This window comes from Bos indicus, chromosome X (genome assembly GCF_029378745.1).
Source record: "Bos indicus isolate NIAB-ARS_2022 breed Sahiwal x Tharparkar chromosome X, NIAB-ARS_B.indTharparkar_mat_pri_1.0, whole genome shotgun sequence".
NCBI classification, from domain to species: Eukaryota; Metazoa; Chordata; class Mammalia; order Artiodactyla; family Bovidae; genus Bos; species Bos indicus.
Window position 1 is genome coordinate 121,041,427 of NC_091789.1, and position 21,008 is coordinate 121,062,434.

Here is a 21,008-nt window from a genome sequence, read left to right on the forward strand (position 1 = left end):
TTACTGAATAATTTTGCTCTTATGTTTAGTTGCTAAGTCCTGTCCAACTGTTTTGCCATCCTATGGACTTAGCCCGCCAGGCTCCTCTGTCCATGGGATTCTCCAGGCAAGAATACTAGAGTGGGTTTTCATTTCCTACTCCAGGGGATCATCCCAACCCATGGATCGAACCTGTGTCTCCTGCACTGGCAGGCAGAGTCTTTATCACTGAGCCACCAGGGAAGCCGTACTGAATAATTACTATGGAGTAAATGGCAGGCGGCAGTTCTTTGAAGAACAAATTTTTGGACAAAGTGGGAAAAGGAGAGGGTGGGATGATTTGAGAGAAGAGCATGGAAACATATACATTACTGTACATAAAACAGATAGCCAGTGGGAGTTTAATGTATGACACAGGGAATGCAAAGCTGGTGCTCTGTGACAGCCTGGAGGGATAAGGTGGGGAGGGAGATGGGAGGGGAGTACACGAGGGAGGGGTCACATGTATGCCTATGGACGATTCATGCTGATGTATGGCAGAGGCCATCACAACATTGTAAAATAATTATCCTCCAAATGCGGAGGGAGGTGGGAGGAGGGTTCAGAATGGGGAACACACGTATACCTGTGGCAGATTCATTTTGATATATGGCAAAACCAATACAATAAAGTTAAAAAATAAAATAAAATTAAATTAAAAAAAAAAAAAAAAGGCCAGCTAAAGGGTACAGAGAATGACAGAGTGAAAGGAAACACATTTAGATACACTGGTCCTAAAAGATCTCTCTGAGGGGATGAGTGGAGTTCTGAAAGAAAAGAAGAATGTGACAATCAGGAATAACAAGATCCAGGTAGGTGGGTTTGCCAGGGCAAGGCCCCCTGAAGGACCTGGCAGAAGGCAGTTTCAGGGACTACAAGGAAGCCAGTGAAACTAAGAGAAGGGAGCAGTTAAAGAGTAGGAAATTGGGGCTTCCCTGGTGGTCCAGTAGCTAAGACTCTGTGCTTCCAATGCAGGGGTCCAGGTTCGATCCCTGGTCAGGGAACTAGATCCCACATGCCGCAACTAAGGATCCTGAGTCTAAGACCTAGCATAACCAAATAATGTTTTTTTTTTTTTTTTTTTTTTTTAACAAAGAAGTAGGAAATGAAGTCTCAGAGATAGCCAGGTACCAAATCACACTGAACCTATAGGCCATAATAAAGATTCTATTTCAAAACAGTGATGGTATTTGTAGCTATAAGCTCTTGACTGTATTTTACGGAAAGTAAATGACATTTATTTGCCAGTCAATAAATATCTGGAGAAGAATTCAACAGGAAACTTCTTGGAGTCAATGCCATGTGAGGACAGGGTGATGTATATTAGTAACTGTGACAGCAGAGCTGGCATTCTTGGCGGGGTGGGGGGGACTTAGTGCAATTTGTCCAGACGGAGAAAATTCAAGTCAGTGATAGGAAACTGTCAATTAATAAGTCAAATTAATTCACAGAATTCATAAAATTCATTTGTAAACTGTATTTTATCATAAATAACAGAAAGTGATTAATATTTAAAAGTTGGTTTCAACAGAAGCTACTCATCTGTAAATGTAATAATCAAGTACAACTAAAATTGCTTTCTCCACTATAATTAAAATTATCTTCAAAATTCAATTTATCTGTCATTTCAAAATTATTCTGTGTGTTTCTAATGTCCACTGTCTGACAAAAACCTAGATCTTATTCCAACTTTAACATGTAGAATTTTTATTCCAGTGGTTCTCAATAGTGGGTGATTTCTAGTCCTAAAAAAAAAGCTGTTTGTTACAATGACAGTGGGTAGGGTCATTAGATGGCAAGGCAGGTGTGGCTACTAAATATCCTGCCCTCTGAGAGAGAGGGTTCCTCACAATGAAGTGTTCTTTCCCAAATGACAATACTACCCTAGTTGAAAGCACTGCACACATTTGTGATTCCTTTTATCAAGGGATATGAATTTTTACACCTGATGTATTTCTCATGATGAAGATTTCCTGTCCAACTTTTTACTAATTTTAAACATTTTCCCACTGCCCATTTTAAGCTGCCTCACATCAGTAGCTTCTTTTAGTCTTCTATCGAATCCATTAGAAAATGGAATGGTTTTTCTAGAGCAGATTATACAGAAAATACTACTGGAAGTATTTATTTGATCTGACTGAACAGCTATTTGTGGCTCAGATGGTAAAGTGCCTGCCTACAATGCGGGAGACCCGGGTTCAATCCCTGGGTCGGGAAGATCCCCTGGAGAAGGATATGGCAACCCACTCCAGTACTCTTGCCTGGAATATCCCATGGATGGAGGAGCATTGTAGGCTACAGTCCATGGGGTTGCAAAGAGTTGGACATGACTGAGCGACTTCACTTTTCACTTTCATATATTACACAGCTCTATAGAGAACAGCAAATCCATTCCACTTGAAAAGGTCAAGCAAATATTTACAATATAATTTCATCACAGGCAATATATTTTCATCAAAGATGAAGGATCCAGGCACATTGGTAGTTAAGTATGTGTGGACATTTGTTTTCTAATGGCTGGAGTTCTGTGCTTTCTGCCTAAGTGTTTAGTAGTTGGAACAGATTGGCAGGTAAAAAATGGATGATGAGACAAACTCTATATAGGAATTAATCTTCAACATCCTCCAGCATCTAACTATTAACATAATTAGCCAACATGGCTCCCCCAGGTTTTATAACTTATAGGGCAATACTGGGGACCATTTCCACTTATTAATATGCAGAAGAATAACCCATGAGCATATTTTCTTGACCTTGATTTTTTTTCCATTTCACAAATTGCCAATGGCAGACAAAGTAATTTATAGAGAGACATTCCACGCCAAGAGAAGCAGAAAGGCTGAAATGCAGCTACATCTATTCCAGCTTGCTAGTTATCACAATAGTACTTTTTATTTGGGGGTTTTAGATTTCAGAAAGCATTTTCATCCACATTGCCTCCACTCCTTCTTACTAATGCCCTGTAAACAAGGCAAGCCAAGTGTTACTGCTTTTCAGTATTGGTTCTGAGAGGTAATGTACAACTAATGTACTACTATATTTCCTGGAGGTCACTTGGCTGGTAAGGGTGAGCTCGAAATAAGATTTTTTTGATTCCCAACCCATTCTTTCTGTGTTTTTTAGATCACTGAAATAAAAAAAAAATAAAACTGGGACTGGGAACAGTATGAGACAGTATGCACCCAAGACTATAGATTATTGACAATTTACTAGCATGAGTTAAAAATATAGGTGGATGTTCTCAGTTGATCATTTAATGCCTTAAGCTTATCTTAAATGAAAACTAAGAAACTTAAATGAAAAACTAAATGAAACTTAAATGAAAACTAAACAAGTCCAAAGTGCATTTGGACTTATTTCAGAAAATAAAAAGGACCTTTTAAGTTTTGTGACTGGAAGAGATTTAAAAATTAAAAGCCATGAAAAGAGTGAACGATTTCAGATAGGCTGACAAATTACAAAAAGGCCAATAATAGTCCACAGAAGGTTTCTCTGGATGAAAAAGGAAGGTCTGCAGAAGAAAAAGCCTCATATTCAGTCCAAGTCAGTCAATCCATTAAACAAGAGGGCAACAAAACAAAGTTATGTTATTTTCCTCAGTGGATGGTATCTTTTTTCTTTTTTTCAGATGGTGGTTTTGCATCCCAGTAATCCTAGTAGACCCATCAGATATAAATATATAGTTTGACTAAAGCTACTTGTTACAGATACCCCTTTTCAGAATACCATGCTTAATTCCTGTATTTAAGGGAATACATAAATGTGTCCCTTGAAAATGAACATGAGTTTCTAGGTGTGGGACTCAATATATAAAAAGAAAACAAAATTTAAGTTTTAAAGAAATATATAAGAAGAGTGTAACAATGTATTTGAGGAATGAAGACACAGCAAAAAGGCAAGGACAGGCATAATTTTAAGAATGAACAGCTTACAATGATGTTTAATTTTTCTGAACATTAAAACATGGGTTTTATTAGTAATAAAGTCTCAGAAGAGGGCATTACCCAGGGAAATTATTGACCATGTGAAGTTAATGGACCTCTCCCTTGCCTTGGGCTATGAAACCTTTTAGCTAGTTATCCATCAATCTTAGAAAATGCCTATACCAGAATCATTAATGTGCAAAAAGTTAAGAAAAGAGTGATGTGGAAATTTTAAAAAAGATCCAAAAAGGATACAAAGATTACATATAAGTATTTATCATGAGGAATTTGTACAGAATGTTATATCAAGTTAGTATGGAGATTCCCTGGGCCTGCCTGTTTCTATTTCTCTCTCTCTGGCTCTGAGACTCATACTAAATCAGAAAAATGCAAAGACAATTATTTAGACTATATGAGTCCTAAGAATGGTCAGATATTTGGCAGGGCAGGGAAAGAGGAGGTGGAGAGGGTACAAGGGATGAGGATGAATTGGGAGAGAAATACGGTTCTTGATAAAGGAATAAGCACCAAGCTGGGGTATACACTGCAGCCAGCACCTTATTAGGACTTGTTTCCTCATCAGTATGTTGTTTAGACAGTGTGAAGTGACACTAGGAAATAGAGGGTCTAATCTTACCTTGCCTACTACATTCTTTAGATCTGTGTTTGTTTTTAATAAATAATGAAATAAATATTTACAGAAAAACCTGAACAAACCGTTTGGCTAATCCATTTTAATAGACCATTTGGCAGTGGAGGGGTGAGCGCTATAAAAGTATAGTGTATAAAAGACACGACATGGATGTCGTGTAAAAGACACGACATGGACTTCCCTGGTGGCTCAGTGGTCAAGAATCCACCGGCCAATGCAGGAGACACAGATTCAATCCCTGGTCTGGGAAGATCCCCCATGCTGCAGGGCAACTGAGCCCGTGAGCCACAAATACGGAGCCAGCACCCTAGAACCCAGGAGCCACGACTACTGAAGGCCGTGTGCTCTAGAGCCTGTGCTGCACAAACAGAGAAGCCACCACAGTGAGAAGCCCATGCAGCACAACTAGAGAGTAGCCCCATTCGCCACAACTAGAGAAAGCCCACACGCAACAACCAAGATCAAGCGCAGCCAAAAATAAATAAATATTTTTAAATGCATGACACCAGCATTTTCAAATTATTTCTTCAGCTCAACCTGAAAATTCCAAATGGCATCTGAAATGTCTTAAAGCAACTTGTTATTTCCCCATGTTTTACATTTACTGTTTTGAATAGGGAAATTAACCTAATAAGAATTACTGTTATTATATTATAAAACTGAAATGTAGAATGACTGATGGCTAACATTCAGTTTCAGTCTGTGAACAAATCCTCATTGGGAAAAGGTCAAAAAAAGGAAAGGCTCATTTAAAGCAAAAATAACGGTTAAACAGCCAGCATTTATTGTCATTTACAATGGGCTTATGACTGTGCTAAGAATTATCAAAGGCATATAAAATATGGTACTCGCCCTCAGGCAGCTCACAATATGTTTTGGTAAGAATGATTAACATCCATCAAATAATGATGACAATATGCTAATACTGGGAACTGTATGACAGAAAAATTGACAGGAGAGGAAGGGCAGTGAGGATAGAGTGAAGGGGGCTTGTGGGACCCCTGAAGATGAGTGGGATCTGAATCTCCAAGGAGACAGGGGTATTCCAATAAAGGGCTAGGGTGAACAAACGTACCAGTGTGTTGTATTTGTGGAGATACTGTGGATATCAGAATGACCAGCACCAATCTTATGTGTAGAAAAGCAAGAAGAAGTAAGGTTAGAAAACTAAACATAGGCATATGACGCAGCTGAAAGAGCACGTGATGAGTAAGGTTAGAAAACTAAACATAGGCATATGACGCAGCTGAAAGAGCACGTGATGGGGCTTACACAGGGACAACCTGAAGTCATACCCCTTCTCTGCCAGACACAGGTTGGTTGTAATGTCTTGCATGTCACTTTCCACTCTGTGTCTCAGTTTTCCTATCTGTAAAATGGTACCTTTGCTGAGGATTAAATACACATATGTGAGCTCGTACGCGCCAGCAGAATTCTTCTGATGATGGAAAACTGGCATCAGCCCAGAAGGACTGAGCCTCCGTGTGGTAAGACATTTGTTGAGCAGGAAAGAAGCAAAATTATAGTAGCCCATAAGAAAAGTTATTTCTGCTATTGACAAAACAAACTGGCTGGCTGGAGACCAGACTTATGAAAGCGTGCCATAAAACTACTGCAGAAGTCCCAGGCTGAGATATCAAATTCTGGATTATGGCAATAGCAAAGGAATAATGAAGAAGGGTCTGGAGTGTTGGCCATCATTTTGGCTTTCCTCATCATAGGTATTTCAATAGCATAGGAAATCAACCTTGTACAAAAACTGTATTTGAAAGTAGATGGATAGGAACCTTCTCTGGGGCTGTAGGTTGATGATCTTATTCTAGCCTTAAATTGTAGACAGTAATAATTCCAATTAAATAAATGCACCTTATTGAGCTTGCATATACAAGATATAATGACAGGCACTAACTTGCACAGAGTACCGGGAGGATATATTTTCTAATCTCAGGGTCAGCAGTAAGCGCTTAGTTTATATCAACACACACATACTCACAGTGTGTTAATAATATTGTCAGATCCAAAGTCTAGTAGCTAATATGAAAGACAAAATTCTCAGACAGAAAATATTAAATGGTGTGATATAATACACATTAGAGTTAGTTGTCGAAGAAGGCAATGGCACCCCACTCCAGTACTCTTGCCTGGAAAATCCCATGGACAGAGGAGCCTGGTAAGGCTGCAATCCATGGGGTCGCAAAGAGTCGGGCACGACTGAGCGACTTCACTTTCACTTTCATGCACTGGAGAAGGAAATGGCAACCCACTCCAGTGTTCTTGCCTGGAGAATCCCATTGACGGAGGAGCCTGGTGGGCTGCCATCTATGGGGCTGCAGAGTCGGACATGACTGAAGCGACTTAGCAGCAGCAGAGTTAGTTGTGAATAATTTTCCTTTATTTTGTTGACAAACAGCTGAAATCATTTCACTAATCATCTATGATCAACCAGAACATCAGTTACTGTCCAGTGAAATTACAGAACGCAGTGACCACCTACCTTCATGGAAATACACAGTTGTAAAGAATATTTAAAGCAACACCCAATTTTATACTGAGTAATGAAATCCTTTTAGATATATAAGAACAACTAGCTACACTAGAGAATATTTATGTTCTAATTCCCATTTAGCACTCCCAACTTTGGTCAAGAGTAGAAAAGTGCAGTGGATACTTATGATACATTTTGGGGGTTTGACTCTTTAAAACACCATCAGATTTGGAATCAAAACACCTAGCTCCACTACTTACTGGCCCTGTGACTCTAGATGAGAGTTTTGTGGTTCCCACAAAGCAAATATATTTAAGAGTTCTAGGTTTTCTGCATAAAGACCACTCATAACCATGGAACTAGTCCTCATTTTTCTTATTCTAAGTATCTAGGTATTTATCCCAATTTCATGACAAAGTAGCTTCCAGGGATGAATGGGGCAGATATATGAACAAAATAACTTCATGGAGGAACAGAAATGTCTTTTAAGAAATTTTGTTTGGCAGAAAGCCACCAGTGACCCACAGTTCTTTTTAGACAAAGCTGCCTATAGCATCTCTGAACAGACATCTCTCTGAAGACATACAAATAGCCAACAAATAAATGAAAAGGTTCTTAACACCACTCATCATCAGGGAAATGCAAATTGAAACCACAAGGAGGAATCACCTCACCACTGTCAGGATGACTATCATCAAAAAAGAGATAATGAAACGAAAATAAAAAGACACAAGTGTTGGCAAAGATGTTGAGATAAGGCAACCCCTGTATACTGTTGGTGGAAATGTAAATTGGTGCAGCTGCCATGGAAAACAGTATAGAGTTTCCTCAAAAAATTAAAACTTTAACTGCTGAATGAGTGATTTTACTTCTGGGTAGAATTATAGGACCAAAGCAATCAGTATGACCCATACCTTGAATACACCTGTACTCCCATGCTTACTGCAGCATTACTCACAATAGCCAACGTATGGAAACAACTTAAGCAGATGGATAAGGAAACTGTAGAATACACATGTGATGGAGTAGTTTTCAGCCCTGAGAAAAAAAGGAAATCTTGTCATTTGTGACAACATGGATGAACCCAGAGGACATTATGCTCAGTGAAATAAATGCAGAAAAACCAATAGTGTATGATCTCACTAATATGTGGAATCTACAAAAGTCAAACTCACAGAAGCAGAGAGTAGAATAGTGGTAGCTGAGGGCTACGTGGTGGAAATGGGAAGATACTGGTTAGTGGGGATCAACTCTAAGTTATAAGATGTGTAAGTTGTAAGGATCTAATATAGAGCATGGTGACTATAGTTATAGTGTATTGTATACTTGAAATTTGCTAACAGAAACTCTGCAAATATGACTTTGTTAATTGTTCCTTATTGCCTCATCAGATGTATAGAAGGTATCATTATATACAACTTACAAAGTAAACTCTGCAAAAATGACTCTTAGTTACAGAAGGTAGATCTTAAGTGTTTGATGGTAATTATGTGGGGTGATTCATGTGCTAATCAGCTTGACTGCAGTAATCATATATACACATACTGAATCATCTAGTTGTATACCTCGAATATATATAATTTGATCGGTAAATTATATTTCAATAAAGGTTTCTGAGATTTCTAAAAAAGAAATTTATTTATGAATACAAGACAGATATGAGGCCTACAGATATTTTAAAGATTAAATCTGAGCAATGCTACCCATGCAGACCATTTCTTTCCAATCCAACTGAAAGAAAAAAAGGTAAAACAAAGCCTTCAATTCCTCTGAGAATTACTAATTATTATAGTAAGAAAACGTCATAAAATGCAATTGCATAGCGTATATAAAACTCACATAAGTCATCTACAGTAAAGCTGTCTTCTTTAACAAGAGATCCTAACCTGTTTCATTTCCTTTTTTAGGTTTTTAAAAAATGTTTCCTTTTATTTTTACCAGTTCTTACTTTTCGCAGATTGACTGAAACATCACTTCTCACTGACACAGTTTGTAATTCCTATCATTTCCTTTAAATTGTGTTTAAAACGTGAATGCCCAGCCTTCTCCAACCTCCAAGTAATTTAGACACACACACACAGACACACGCCTCAAGTCACGCAATAGCTGCCTTTGTCTCATAGCAGTTTGTCCATTTGTCATAAATGAATATAAACATAGGGCTCTGAATAAAACGGCTGCCCTTCTGAGAAAGGTTGGCCTGCTTGTGAGAAAACACCAAAGAAGTCCCATTGGAATAGGTGCAACTTCACAATTTCTCTCATTAAAGGGAAGACACTAGGCTGATGCCTTGACTGGATCATTTATAAAGAGTGTGACTGAGTGGGAGAGAGAAAAAGCCTGTCATACTTGCCTTCTATATTATACACTGCCATCCTGTCAAGTCAAATCTAATATAAATGAATCACATTAATCAGAAAATGTGAATTTTTACATGACAAGCTAAAGGGGCATGCCATTTCCAATTAGATTAGTGATCTAAAATTAGCTACTGACACAAGCAAGTATACATGGTCAATTTGCCTGCCTGAAACCAAAAATTAAATAAGACATATTGGATAATAGATAGCCCTAGAGGAGACATGCAGCTGTAATTCACTCATGTTGCTCAGCTGATGTCACAAGCCACCAAAGAATAGTCAATCTTGTGCTCATTTTGAGATGGATTTAACTCAAGAAAATACTTGGATCAATTGTCCATTGATTGGGCTCTGTGGAATGTTAGGGGGTGAGTACAAGAAAGAACATTCTCTATCATTTCCGTAGTGAAGTAAATTGAGGTGGCCGATCAATAGCTCATTGTTGATATGTAGCAGTACTTTTGAAATTGAGAAACATGTCTTTGTACACACACCGAAGCTTTCTCTTCCTCAGTGTTCAATTTTACATGGTACAGAATATACCCACCTCACCCTTCTCACAGGTTGTCACCAGTCTTGGTGAAAATAATGCATGTAAATAGGGTTTGAAAAATCAAAAGTGTTTTTTTTTTTCTTTCAGTTACTACCATTTGTTACTTCAAAATGTAACTAAGTCATTTTTGCAAAGTTTACTTTATAAATTGTGTATCGTTATACCTTCTATCCTGAATATTCATTGGAAGGACTGGTGCTGAAGTTCCAACACTTTGGGCACCTGACGCAAAGTGCAGACTCATTAGAAAAGACCCCAATGCTGGGAAAGATTGAAGGTAGAAGGAGACGACAGAGGATGAGACGGTTGGGTGGCATCACCAACTCAATGGACATGAATTTGAGCAAGGTCCGGGAGATGGTGAAGGACAGGGAAGCCTGGCGTGCTGCAGTCCATGGGGTCACAAAGTGTCAGACATGACTGAGCAACTGAACACCACCACCTTCTATAAATCTGATGAGGCAAGAATGCAATTAACAAAGTTATATTAGCAGAGCTTCTGTTAGTTGTTCTGATGTGAATAATGACTATCAAATTAAGGTTCTATGTCTTGATATCAGGCTCTAGAAGCAAAATGCAAGGCAGGAAAGTCTGGAAGACTTTGGTTCATCTTTTCAGACTATTTTTAGACCAGTTTTATGTTTACAATGAAACTGGAAGGAAAGTATAGCTAGTTCATACATAGCTGCTGTCCCCACACGTGCACAGGCTCCCCTACTATCAACATCACTGACTGCTAACTGGAATGGTACACTATTTTAAAACAAGGTTGAACCAACAATGACACATCATAATCACACACAGTCCATAGTTTATCTTAGGATTCATTCTCGGTGTTATATAGCCTATGACTTTGGATAAAAGTACAATGATATATAGGTCCATCATTATATATCATACAGAAAATTTTGACTGTGCTAAAAACCCACTGTTCTCTATTCATCTCTCCCATACCATCTTCTACTCCTGGCAACTACTAATTTGTTTATTGTCTCCATAGTTTTTTTTTCCAGGATGTCAAATAGTTGGAATCATATAGTATGACAACACCCAGTATTGGCCAAGATATGGAACAACTGGAACTCTCAAACACTGCTTCCAGGAATGCAAATTGGTACAACCACTTTGGAAAAATGTTTGTCAATATCTACTATAGCTAGACATAAGGTTGACCCTATGACTTAGCAACCATACATTTAGATTTATTCTTAAGAAACTGAGGGTGAAAGTCAGGTATGCAAATGTTCTTAGCAGCTTTGTTCTTAATAGCATCAAACCACAAACTCAAATACCTATCGACAGTAAAACGAATAAACTATGGTATATTCATTCAGTGGAATACTACTCTGCAATAAAAAAGAATGAACTACTGCTATACTCAAAACAACATGCATTTGTGTCACAGACATAATGATGAAAACAAAAAGTCAGACATAGAAGAGTAGATTCCATTTGTCTAAGTTTCAGTAATGGGCAAACAAAATGTACAGTGATAAAGTGAGAGGAGTGGTTAGCTCTGGGCATATGCTATGAATGACAAGGTCATGAGGGAACCTTTCGAGGTATTGGGAATGTTCTCTATCTTGATCTGAGTGGTGGTTATCCTAGTGTGTGTGTGTACGTGTAGTGTGTCAGAGCAAAAGGTCATGCAGCTGAAAATTTGAGATTTGTGTGCTTTACTGGAATATTTTATACCTCAGCAAAAATTTTTAAAAGAATGAGCAAATCTTTTTTTTAATTTAAATTTATTTTAATTAGAGGCTAATTACTTTACAATATTGTATTGGTTTTGCCATACATCAACATGAATCTGCCACGGGTGAGCAAATCTTTAAGACCAATTAAAGAAAAAGAAGTTAATTGCTGACAATGTACAAAATATTAACAAAGAATTGAAATTCCCAGCACTATCTATGAGCCATACTAAAAACTGTCAAAGTAATACTCAAAATGATAAGGTAGTTTTTAAACCTCTGCCAGTATCACTATTCCATCTTCACATGTACTTTCCCACAAAAAGCTTCATCAATTCAAACAGGCTTGCCAACTGTTTCTGATGTCCTTGAAGCATTTCAGTTCCCATTCAACATCATTTAAAAAATATCTTCATGCACGTTTTATTGATGAGTGTACTGGTTTCTCTCCAAACATATGTTTATGTATGCATGCCATATTCAATTATGTAAAACCTGGGTGATTATTTGCAGCATTGTTGAATGGAAAAAGAGAGCTATGAACAGACCTACAAGGTGGAAAATTTCTCTTTGTTCTTGGGAGTCCTAATGTAATTAGGACATAGAGTTCTCTGAAAACACAGCTAATGTCCAAATGCTCAATAAGGATTATTAATTTGTAAATGGTGCTAATTATTTGCCTCCATACGTATGGTTATATCAACTGACGTCTGAAAAACAAAAATAATGCATACAGACCTTTCCAAAGTATAGGCTATTCCTTGAGTTCCATTAAAAAATAGATTATTAAGACATTAACCCTCCAGGGACTTCCCTGTAGGTACAGTGGCTAAGACTTCATACTCCCAATGCAGGGGGCCCAGGTTCCATCCCTGACTGGGAAACTAGATCCTGCATGCCACAACTAAGTAAATAAATATTAATTAAATTATTATTTTAAATATTACAAATAAATAAATATTACAAAAAGAGACACTATCCCTCTGACTCTGATAGCACTGAAGACCAAATCTCACAGAAAAATAAAGCCAAGAGCCCTTCCAAATACTGTTTATGGGCAGATTGTTTTATTTTACTCCATCTATTCATTCATTATATTTAGAATTCTGTTAAGACATTTCTCCTACAAAAGGCATAAGTTATTTCACATAACTTACTCTCTTTCATTATAAACATATTAAGGCCCTACTGGCCAGTCTCTGAACATTTTAAAATTTGATCACACACACAAATTTTAGGCCCAGAGCAACACCCTTTGAAAGTGGCAGGGGCTCTTCACGTTGTGGATAACATGTTTGGGAGATCTGGAATGAGGAGGGATTAGACAGGGCCATTGGTGGGTGTGTTCACTTAGGAAAGAGACAGAAAGCAAAGGATCATGTTCTAGTGAGATGTCATGTGGGAGAAGCACTTTTAATCATAAAAAAAAAAACTGTAGTTTTTACGCCACTGACCTTCCAAAAGTGCCAAGAAGGAGCTAACACACAATCTCACTTCATTATAAGATTAAGAACCTGAGATACAAGGAAAATAAGTGTTCACCCAAAATGAAGATGTAAACCGAGTCCCAGAAAATCCTGAGTTCCTGATCTCTAAGTACTGTTCATTCATTACCCTGGGGAGCTTTAACTTTGGTTGCAGGCAGAATTAAGATTTTTAAATGATTTTTTAATACATAGTATATTCCCATGTTTCAAAATTGAAATGATTTAAAGGGTCAACAAGTAAAATTCTCTCTTCTATTTCTGTCCCTCAGCCACCTTGCTCACCTTCCCAGAGGCAATTTAGTGTTACCACTTTCTTGGGGATCCTTCCAGAGATATTTAGGAGAGAAAATACACAAATGCATATACAAAGATTTTCAAATTTGACACAAATTGCAGCATACCATACACGAGACTCTGTACCCTGTTGGTTTGATTTCATTTAAGTATACCATGGACATCATTCCAGATCAGCAGTATGGTTTCTATATGTGCTATTTGTATGACACCAGTATCATCTATTTTTCCCATTTTCGGGAGAATTATGTGGTGAACTAAAATCACATAGAGGGACATCCCTGGCGTTCCCGTGGTTAAGACTTGGCACTTCCAATGCAGGTGATATGGGTTCCATCTCTTTTTCTGGGGGGGGGTGGGGCGGAGCAGAACTAAGATCCCACATGATATGTGGCAAAATGAAATAAAAGCACACAGAAACTGGGTTTATACAGATCATGGCTCCATCACTTACCAACTAGCTTTGAGATTGGGCAAGGCACCTAATTCTCTGAACCTCAGATTCTTCACTCAACGATGTTGATAATGCCTTCCTCACAGGATAGTTGTGGGAATTCTAAGAGCTTGAAACTGGAGTCAGGCAGCCTGGCTAACTGAACATTTATATGATCTTGGGCAGTTAATGTGATCTCTTGCAGCCTCAGTTTTATTTGTTCCATGTGCACTTCCACAGACAACCATAAACAGAAAAGTTCACTGATCTTAAGAGTACTGTCCAAATTATCAAAAAAGAAACAGATTCACATGATCCTGACATAGGTGAAACAATACATGACCAGAAACACAGAAGCACAATCTTTGTGTTATTACTATTACCTCTCCAAAGGTAACAGCATCCTGACTTCTAATATAATCTTACATGCTTTTAAATTTTATATAAATAGAATGAATAGGTATATAATTTTTACTGTCTTTTGATCAACATTTGGCTTGATACTCATCCATATTGTTGAAATAGTGGTAGTTCTTCAATAGTTCTTCAATGTCATTGTTGTAGAGTTGTAAGAATTTTCCAGAAATTATTCATTTTACATAATTAACAAATATTGATTTACTTTTACAAACACAGACTTATAGATCAATGGAAAAGGACAGAAAGCCCACATACCTATGGTCAATTAATTGATGACAAAGGAGGCAAAAAGATACAATGGAGAAGAGACAATCTTCAATAAGTGGTGCTGGGAAAACTGGACAGTTCCATGTAAAAGAACGAAACTAGAACATTATCCAACACTGTACATAAAAATAAACTCGAAAATGAATTAAAGATCTAAATGTAGGACCTGATAGTCTAAAACTCCTAGAGGAAAACATAGGTAGAACACTCTTTGACATAAGTTGCAGCAGTCTATTTTGATCCACTTCCTAGAGTAATGAAAATAAAACAAAAATAAACAAATGGGATCTAGTTCAAATTAAAAGCTTTTACACAGCAAAGGAAACCAACGAAAAGACAACCTACAGAAAGGGAGAGAATATTTGCAAACAAAATAACAGACAAGGGATTAATTTCCAAAATATACAAACAGCTCATGAAGTTCAATATCAAAAACACAAACAATCCTATAAAACATGGGAAGATCTAAACAGACATTTCTCCAAATAAGATCAGTTGCTCAGTGGTGTCCAACTCTTTGCGACCCCATGAATCGCAGCATGCCAGGCCTCCCTGTCCATCTCCAACTCCCAGAGTTCACTCAGACTCACGTCCATTGAGTCAGTGATGCCATCCAGCCATCTCATCCTCTGTCGTCTCCTTCTCATCCTACCCCCAATCCCTCCTAGCATCAGAGTCTTTTCCAATGAGTCAACTCTTCCCATGAGGGGGCCAAAGTACTGGAGTTTCAGCTTTAGCATCATTCCTTCCAAAGAAATCCCAGGGCTGATCTCCTTCAGAATGGACTGGTTGGATATCCTTGCAGACCAAGGGACTCTCAAGAGTCTTCTCCAACACCACAGTTCAAAAGCATCAATTCTTCGGCGCTCAGCCTTCTTCACAGTCCAACTCTCACATCCATACATGACCACAGGAAAAACCATAGCCTTGACTAGACGAACCTTTGTTGGCAAAGTAATAGCTCTGCTTTTGAATATGCTATCTAGTTTGGTCATAACTTTCCTTCCAAGGAGTAAGCGTCTTTTAATTTCGTGGCTGCAGTCACCATCTGTAGTGATTTTGGAGCCCAAAAAACTAAAGTCTGACACTGTTTCCACTGTTTCCCCATCTATTTCCCATGAAGTGGTGGGACCGGATGCCATGATCTTCGTTTTCTGAATGTGGAGCTTTAAGCCAACTTTTTCACTCTCCACTTTCACTTTCATCAAGAGGCTTTTGAGTTCCTCTTCACTTTCTGCCATAAGGGTGGTGTCTGTATATCTGAGGTTATTGATATTTCTCCCAGCAACCTTGATTCCAGTTTGTGTTTCTTTCAGTCCAGCATTTCTCATGATGTACTCTGCATATAAGTTAAATAAACAGGGTGACAATATACAGCCTTGACGAACTCCTTTTCCTATTTGGAACCAGTCTGTTGTTCCATGTCCAGTTCTAACTGTTGCTTCCTGACCTGCATACAAATTTCTCAAGAGGCAGATCAGGTGGTCTGGTATTCCCATCTCTTTCAGAATTTTCCACAGTTTATTGTGATCCACACAGTCAAAGGCTTTGGCATAGTCAATAAAGCAGAAATAGATGTTTTTCTGGAACTCTCTTGCTTTTTCCATGATCCAGTGGATGTTGGCAATTTGATCTCTGGTTCCTCTGCCTTTTCTAAAACCAACTTGAACATCAGGAAGTTCACGGTTCACATATTGCTGAAGTCTGGCTTGGAGAATTTTGAGCATTACTTTACTAGCGTGTGAGATAAGTGCAGTTGTGCAGTAGTTGACATACATGTGGCCAAAAAGCACATGAAAAGATTCTCAACATTGCTAATGATTAAAGAAATGAAAATCAAAACTACAATGAGGTTATCACCTTACACCAGTCAGAATGGCTATTATTAAAAAATCCACAACCAATAAATGCTGGAGAGGGTATGGAGGAAAGAGAAGCCTCTTACACTATTGGTGAGAATGTTAATTGGTATAGTCACTATGGACAATACTATGGAGGATCCTGAAAAACTAAAAATAGAGTTACCATATGATCTAGCAATCCCACTCCTAGGCATATATCTGGAAAAAAGCATACTTTGAAAAGATACGTGCAACCCGATGTTCATAGCAGAACTATCTACTATAGTCAAGATATGGAAACAACCTAAATGTACATCAACAGAGGAATAATAATGAATATGTGGTACATATATACATAGCGGAATATTACTCAGCCATAAAGAAGATCTTTAGTCTTTCCCATTCTATTGTTTTCCTCTATTTCTTTGTATTGTTCACTTAAGAAGGCCTTCTCATTTCTCTGATATTCTGTGGAGCCCTGCATTCATTGGGTATATCTTTCCCATTCTCCCTTGCCTTTTACTTCTCTTCTTTCCTCAACTATTTGTAAAGCTTCCTCAGACAACCACTTTGCCTTCTTGTATTTCTTTTTCTTTGGGATGGTTTTGGTCACTGCCTCCTACACAATGTTTCAAACTTCCATCCATAGTTCTTCATCTGTCTTGGATGGCCTTGCACAGCATGGCTTATAGCTTCATAGAGTTACCCAAGAAAGGATGGGCATGATATAAGACAAAAACAGTAAGGACCTAACAGAAGCAGAAGAGATTAAGAAGAGGTAGCAAGAATACACTGAAGAACTATATAAAAAAGGTCTTAATGACCTGGATAACCATGATTGTGTGGTCACTCACATAGAGTCAGATATACTGGAGTGTGAAGTCAAATGGGCCTTAAGGAAGCATTACTATGAACAAAGCTAGTGGAGGTGATGGAATTCCAACTGAGATATTTAAAATTCTAAAAGATGATGCTGTTAAAGTGCTGCACTCAATATGCCAGCAAATTTGGAAAATCCTGCAGTGGCTATAGGATTGGAAAAGGTCAGTTTTCATTCCAATCCCCCCAAAAAGGCAATGCCAAAGAATATTCAAACTACTCTGCAACTGCACTTATTTCACATGCTAGCAAGTTTATGCTCAAAATTCTTCAACTAGGCTTCAGCAGTACATGAACTGAGAACTTCCAGATGTACAAGCTGGGTTTTAAAGAGGCAGAGGAATCAGAGATCAAGCTGCCAACATATGTGGAGATAATGGAGAAAGCAAGGTAATTCAAGAAAAACATCTACTTGTGCTTCATTGACTATGCTAAAGCTTTTGACTGTGTGGATCACAACAAACTGTGGAACATTCTTAAAGAGATGGGATGACCAGATCATCTCACCTGTCTCCTGAGAAACCTGTACGCAGGTCAAGAAGCAACAGTTAGAACTGGACACAGAACAACTGAGTGGTTCAAAATTGAGAAAGGAGTATGACAAGGCTGTATACTGTCACCATGTTTATTTAACTTCTATGCAGAACACATCATGTGAAATACCAGGCTGGATGAAGCACAAGCTGGAATCAAGACTGCTGGGAGAAATATCAACAACCTCAGATATGCAGATGATACCACTCTAATGTCAGAAAGCGAAGAGGTACTAAAGAGCCTCTTGATGAGAGTGAAAGAGGAGAGTGAAAAAGCTGGCTTGAAACTCAACCTTCAGAAAACTAAGATCATGGCATCAGGTCCTGTCATTTTGTGACAAACAGAAGGGGAAAAGTGGAAGCAGTGACAGATTTTCTTTTCTTGGGCTTCACAATCACTGCAGACATTACTGCAGCCATGATATTAAGATACTTGCTCCTTGAAAGAAGAGCTATGACAAACCTAGACATCATATTCAAAAGCAGAGACATCTCTTTGCCAACAAAGGTCTGTATAATCAAAGCTATGGTTTTTCCAGAAGTCATGTGCAGACAATAGAGCTGGATCAGGAAGAAGTCTGAGTGCCAAAGAATTGACGCTTTCAAACTGTGGTGTTGGAGAAGACTCTCGAGAGTCCCTTGGACTGCAAGGAGATCCAACCAGTCAATCCTAAAGGAAATCAGTCCTGAATATTCACTGGAAGGACTGATGCTGAAGCTGTAATACTTTGGGCAGCTGATGAGAAGAACTGACTCACTGGAAAAGACCCTGATGCTGACAAAGATTGAAGGTAAAAGGAGGAGGTGGTGGCAGAGGATGAGATGTTTAGATAGCACCACCGACTCGACGGTCATGAATTTGAGCAAATTCAAGGAGACAGTGGAGGACAGAGAAGCCTGGTATGCTCCAGTTCATGGATTCACAAAGAGTTGGATATGACTTAGTGACTGAAGAACAACATTAAAAAGAATGAAATACATTTGCAGCAACATGGATGGACCTACAAATTATTATGCTCAGTGACGTAACTCATCCAGAGAAAGACAAATATCATGTGATATCACTTACATGTGGAATCTAAAAGATGATACAAATGAACTCATTTACCAAATAGAAACAGACTCAGATTTTGAAAACAAATTTGTGGTTATCAAAGGGAAAAGGTCGGGGGAGGGATAGATCAGGAGTCTGAAATTAACATATACACACTACTATATTTAAAATAAATAATCAACAAGGACCTACTGTGTAGCATAGGGAAGTCTACTAAATACTCTGTAATAATCTATATGGGAAAAGAATCTGAAAAAAAAAGAGATTATGTATAACAGAATCACTTTGCTATACATCTGGAAAAACAAGACTGTAAATCTTTATACCCCTGTATAAAATACAAAAATTTAAATGTAGATGTTTTTGCATTGCTTTCAGTTTTTATCTTTTATTATAATGACGCTATAAACATTCCAGTACAATAAATGTATGCATTTCTGTTCAACTTATACCTAGGAGTGGGACTGCTGGGTGACAGGGTAAGCTTGCATTCAGAATACTCAGAATTGGTGGTAGGAATTTAAGCTTCAACCAAGGTTTACAGTTCAAAGTACCAGAAGCCAATTCTGGCAGATTTAAGAAGAAAGGAATTTATTGAAAGACCATTTAGTAGGCCATAAAATCACTGGGAGGATTTGAGTAATAGGCTCAGGAAAAGGCAAGTAGAATGGAGGGCCACATGGGTTGAAATGCAGCCTACATCACACTACGGAACTAGTACCAGAACACTGTTTCGGTCATGCTGTATACCAGACCCCACAGTTCGCACAGTCAACACTGAACTCTTGCCAACAGACTCATAACGCTGCATCCCCCTATTACTGCCAGAGAGAAATGCCTTAGTCTCAGCTTCTTCACATCTCTAGCTACTGATTTGAAGTCTGGTGTGTTCACAGCTCATAGGCCAGGCCCAGGTCACATGTCCAGGTCACAGCTGCAAGGGAGCCTGGAAAAGTGAGGCAGGCACTTTCCAAACAGAAGAATAGAATAGGGTGCAGCCATTGGGCATAAAAACCTGTTTATAATACTGATTATTTCTTCCTAAGTTAAATATCTTGGGAAAAAACAAACAGGTATTGATTTCAGTCCATTAGGAAATAAAACCACCACCTAAATTCAGCTCTTCAAAAATCATGAGTATTTTCCTTGATTACATATTTAATAAATATGACCTCAGTACCAATCCTGAACATACGTTTGAGGTTTCTAAACTAACTTAATGATTCTGTAGCTCCTAGTAAGCAGATATCTAGTATTAGACTATACAAGAATTCTTTTTGGGTTTCCCAGGTGGCTCAGTGGAAAAGAACCCACCTGCCATGCAGAAGACATGGGTGTGATTCCTGGGTTGGGAAGATCCCCTGGAGGAAGAAATGGCAACCCACTCTTGTTTTCTTGCCTGGAAAATTCCATGGACAGAGGAGCCTGGTGGACTACAGTCCATGGGGTTGCAAAGAGTTGGATGAAACTGAGCATGAACACACACACAGAGCCTTTTTTATAATGAAGAGAAACACTTTCTTCCTCCCATGTTTATCATAGTTTTTTAATATATGCATATGTGGCTTTATTAACCATCTCACTGAGGCAGATATTGCCTGGGAGTCACCTAGTTCTGGCCCCCAAACCACTTGGTACAAATTCAGAGCATCTAAGGCCAGTTCTTTGCCCCTATATACTCCTTGGTCAACTTCCGAACAATAGGCCTCTTTTGTTCTCTCCTATATCTTTACCTTCTTGCCATTACCTGTTTTACTTTCCTGATTCCTGTAACTACTGACCCCATTCAACTGTGGGTCCTTTTGAAAACTTGATTCTATTGTTATCAAACTCCTATCCATCTTAAATTTGGAGGAAACAAGCTCTCTCTCTTTTTGCCTTAATTATATCTAGCCCCTTCCCAAGCACCTTACTTTCTCCTGTTTAGTTCATTTTAGTAGAGGCTGCCAGGTCTCTTGGCAGAAGGCAATGGTACCCCACTCCAGTACTCTTGCCTGGAAAATCCCATGGGCGGAGGAGCCTGGTGGGCTGCAGTCCTGGGGTCGCTAGGAGTCGGACACAACTGAGCGACTTCACTTTGACTTTTCACTCTCACGCACTGGAGAAGGAAATGGC

At 38.5% G+C, this 21,008-nt stretch overlaps 1 long non-coding RNA gene and 1 other non-coding gene across 2 annotated transcripts in view; one reads left to right on the forward strand and one right to left on the reverse strand.

Moving 5' to 3' along the window:
* The window catches only part of LOC139180918 (uncharacterized), a 150,404-nt gene that overhangs the window by 44,505 nt on the left and 84,891 nt on the right, over positions 1–21,008 (reverse strand). The window lies entirely within an intron of this gene.
* TRNAG-UCC (transfer RNA glycine (anticodon UCC)) lies at positions 951–1,022 on the forward strand. Its single transcript has one exon. It is a non-coding gene; the product is annotated as a tRNA-Gly (tRNA).